Raw genomic sequence first — 4,762 nt, forward strand, 5'->3', positions numbered from 1 at the left:
TAAATATTGCCATGAATTGTAATTCATGCATCAGAGAAATTTTAAGGTCTAAAATGGGCCTCAAAACAAAAATGCACAACCAAAATCAACTTTATAAGAACCAATAGGATTCAATATTATGATGTCAACCATGGGGGATGATTCACCATTTTTGGAGTAAAAAAGTAAAAAGATTAAAAAATAAAATAAGATAACATTTCAACTCATATTTTCAACTTATCTCCCTACGGTTTTACTCAAATTTCAAGCAAGAGAACTTGTTGGATGCAAAATTTGATTCCTCATCCAAGGAGTACCCATGTTGCATACTTTCGATGGACCCTACTACATGAAAAATGAGAAATACATGAAAAATGTTATTTCAATCACGCTTTTTCATGTAATTCTCATTTTTCATGTAGCAAGGTCCATCGAAAGTTTTCAACATGGGTACTCCTTCGATGAGGAACTAAATTATGCATCCAACGAGTGCTCCTCCCTGAAATTTGAGTAAAACCATAGGGAGATAAGTTTAAAATACGAGTTGAAAAAGTATTTTTTTGTTTTTTCCCTGTAGAATTTGATGATGTAATCTAAAGTTGAATTGAGGCTTATGTGATCCATAATAGTTGAAAGAATAACTTCGGCGTAAATCACATGTAGACAAACATTTGTCGACGCGTTTCGAACCAACTAGTGTGATTCATCGTCAGGACAAGTTGAAGAAACAAATCCAGCTTAGCATGATAAATAGTCCGAGCAGAGTCTCCAATGTAATCTAACCTTATCTAATTATTTCTACTATTATTTTATAATATTCCTTGGGAGGCCTTTTTAGGCCTCAAAAGTTATTTAATGCAAACAATATATAAAAATGTAATGGTTTTCTTTGGTTAAATCACATCCTTATTTTTTGTGAGTTTCCTTCAACCATTATAATTCGAAGTTCGTTCACAATTTGCATGAATTTAAGTGTTTTCCAATTTGCAATGAACTATTACTCACACAAAGTGATTTTTATTTATTTGTTGCATCTCAATTTTTAACTACATGGTATTGCTTTCACTGCTTATTTTATCTTAGTTTTATTATTTCGTTCTCCAATTTTTTCTTGTCTTGAATCATATTTCCTAATGCATACAATATTGAACAAGTAATATGAGAAGTGAGACAGAATTACCATATTTGCATGAATTTTTTGAATTGGATAATCTTCTTGTTCTCTCAATCTCTATCGTCTTTTCCTCCCCCTATATCTAGCTTTTTCTTGCACTTCCTCTGTGCTTGCCACTTGCTCTCCTTTTTTAGATCAAATTCTCCAATTTCCCATGTTTGTTGTCAATTTCTGTGTAATTGCCACGTTGTGCTATTTTTCCATGAATGAGCATTCTCTATTATTTTCCTACGAATTAAAATTCGACTTTGTTTTGTTTTATTTTTTTGGGTCGCAACTAGAGCTAGCTCAATCAAGCTCTTAGGTTCGTAGACTCCTAATCAATGCCATCAATATAGTTGGGTGTTCGATTGTTGTTGAGTTATGTTCAAAAGGTCTTAATTGAGCTATAACTTGATCAAGCCTTTATTTAACCACATCAATAGCTCGATCAATGGTTTCTTAAACCCTAGATTGAACTATTTAAAATTTTACCATAAGCATTCGATCGAGTTGTTAAGGGCCTAAAAAATAGAGTTTTAGCTTCCCTTTCACATATTTCTTTAAAACACCATTTTGTAGCCTAGCAAACTTTTGTATTATTTGCCCTTATGGCAGAGTTGATCATGTTGGATTTGTGAAGGAATCCTCTATTCAATGGCATATGAGTTTGACATTTTTGAATTCATAAGATATTTTTCATCCAATTTCTTTTAAACATTATGTTTGAATTTTTTTTGGACAATTTCAAAGGGGCTGAATGAAAAATCAATAACATAAAATATACAAAACGAAAAAAAACAAAAATAAAAACATACCACCATCTTCATTTACGAATCCTCTTCAAAAGGGTACTCTTGGTTATTGAATTTATTTACATAGTAGAAAAAAAATTGTACACGAACACCTGTCTGAAAAATGCAATTCAAATATTAATCCGCCAACTTTGAAAATTAATAAAAAAATATAATTTTGCATAAAAAAATAAAGTTTTAATATACATAACTCATTTCTTTGTGTGTAGATCATGCTTATATATATATACACACACACACACATTTTAGACTAATTTATTACACATGAACACACACATACCTGTTAAGCTCTGTGAAAATTTGCAAGGACGGGCATTTCTTTTAATGGAAATTTGACAGATTATATGACACTAAACGTTTTTGCTAAAAATATCATTATGACAAAACATAATTCTCCACAAATTGTCTTTTTACTCTTAATCAAAATTAACAATGTTTATATGAATTTTGAGAGCTTCAATTCGATAAAAGAGTAAATTTTGAAATTTCATCACCACATTTGGCCCAAAAGTGTAATCCATCTTCATGCATATACCTAGTCCTTTTTTCCAACTATTTTTCTAGTCAATTTTTCCAGAATTTGGTAGAGATTTTTTAAGAATCACAAGTTTACGTTGTTTAATTTGCAAAATGCCCTTTTTCAAAAATATTTTTTTAATTAGATATTTTTAAGAATCACAAGTTTAGGTTGTTTAATTTGCAAAGTTCAAGTAACTGTTTTTTTTAATATTCTTATTTAGAGGATATTTTATTTTAAAAAGAGCATATATCAATGTAAGGTTGAACATGGAAATAATTACACATCTTCCCGAAATTGTATTGTAAAATATGTACATAACTGTAAAATAGGTCAACATCTCCCTCATACTGTACTATGGAAGACACTTAATAAAAAAAATTTATACACATTTAACTTATCAATTTTTTTTATTAAAATAACAAATTTATCACTGTATGATAATTAAGAAGATATAAAATTGTAATATATATACCATGTAACCATTTTATAAAAGAGTATAAGAAAAATGTTCCTTTTCTCCATCTGTTTTTTTCTAGTCAAATTTTCCAGAATTTAGTAGAGATTTTTAATAATCACAAGTTTATGTTGTTTAATATGCAAAATGTCATTTTTCCAAATATTTGTTTTAGTGAGAGATCTTTAAGAATCTTCGTGGTGCCATTCTTTGTTGGTGGCTTCGATGGGTCGTCCTGGGGCACCCTACCTTGGATTTTTCCTTTGTTTTGTGGTTTGGGGATGCCTTTTCCTTGCTTCAAATTCACAAATCCAAAGTCTTGCTTCTTCTATTTAAATTTGTGCTCAATCTTGACAACGTATCAGTATGCATCACCAAGAAAGGAGATGTCCAGGAACTCCATCTCGTCCTGGATGTATTTATGTAGACGGTCACAGTACTTGAGTACCAAATTCCGCTCAACATCCTTGATACCCAACTTCATGTGAAGGGTATGAAAGATATTTGCAAACTTTGGCACGTCTTAGTCCCTTCCCTACCACGGTGTTGTCCATTTTATGTAATTATCTTCATAGCACCCGACAGGGTAATAATGTTCCTTGATGGCGTCTGGGAAATAATTCGAAGTGGGTGAGGCTAAGACTAGTGAGGGTTCCCTCTCGTCCCTCTCCTCATAGTAGGTTTCCCACTAGTCCTTGATGCAGGTGTCATCTTTGAGGTGTGAAAAAGTGATCTTTTCCCCGTTGGAAAAATCATGACCCGAAAAGTATCCTTCCAACAAATTTATCCATTTATCTAAGACATATGCATCTAGTTGGCCATCGAATATGGGAATGTCAAAGTTGACTTGTACCTTAAAGGGAGTGGCACCTCCAAGGTGGTTGCTAGATGAAGATGCATCACCTGTTGCCATCCATCAAAGGATTTGGGAAAAGTTGTCAATCATCTCATTCCTTTGTCACTCGAGGGCTTCTTCGAGCAAAATTTTGAAAGGATATCCTGCTCCCTCATATTTCTTTTCTTCCACCATGAGAGATCGTCAAGGTCAGTGAGGCCAGTCTTGCAAAGGCTCAACCAATTCAAGCCCTAACTCCTTATACCCGGACCTCATTGGGGACATGCACATAAACACAAAGAAAGAGTAGGTCACTCTGATACCTCTAATCCATGTTTATGAAGTAAGGAAATGAAATATAGATATAAACAGAAACACAGAGTCAGAATGAAAACATAACTTCAATTCATTAATAATAAAATATTGGAAACTGATTACATGCAAAATGGAAATAGACTAGCTCGGATGATGGTAGCTTATCTCTGAGAAGAGACGTGTGGCTACATGCCTTATGAACTATGTTACAATGAGGCTCAGAGGCCTATTTATTATTGATAAACAATGGAAAACTCTAAACATCCAAAAATCTTACCCTAGGAGATGAAGCATCAAAATTTTGTGGGCCCCATTAGGGTCAATTGGTACATCAAATTCCTGGGGTCGTAACTTTGGCATACGATCTCCATTTGACATGTATGATATCTCGTTATAAATATCTATCCAAGGACTTCAAATTTCAACTACAAATCCTTATTGTAGGCTCTTGGTTTCCCCATTTTCCAAAAAAATTTCATTTAGGACATCAAAACGACTCCGAAAGTTCAAGATCCGAAAAACTGCCAAAAATAGTAAATTGTGCTACAATTAAGGAAACTGAAAGAAACAATGTTGGGGGTCCAAGTGGAATAGGTGGGTAGCCACCAATATCCACCTAGATCAAATATATACTATTAAAATTTATAGTTTGATTACTCATATAGTAGTTCTTTGAATTCTGAATATTAGC

The sequence above is a fragment of the Pinus tabuliformis genome, chromosome 5_1 (assembly GCF_031772625.1).
Source record: "Pinus tabuliformis cultivar Carrire ecotype Pingquan chromosome 5_1, CPIR1, whole genome shotgun sequence".
Lineage (NCBI taxonomy): Eukaryota > Viridiplantae > Streptophyta > Pinopsida > Pinales > Pinaceae > Pinus > Pinus tabuliformis.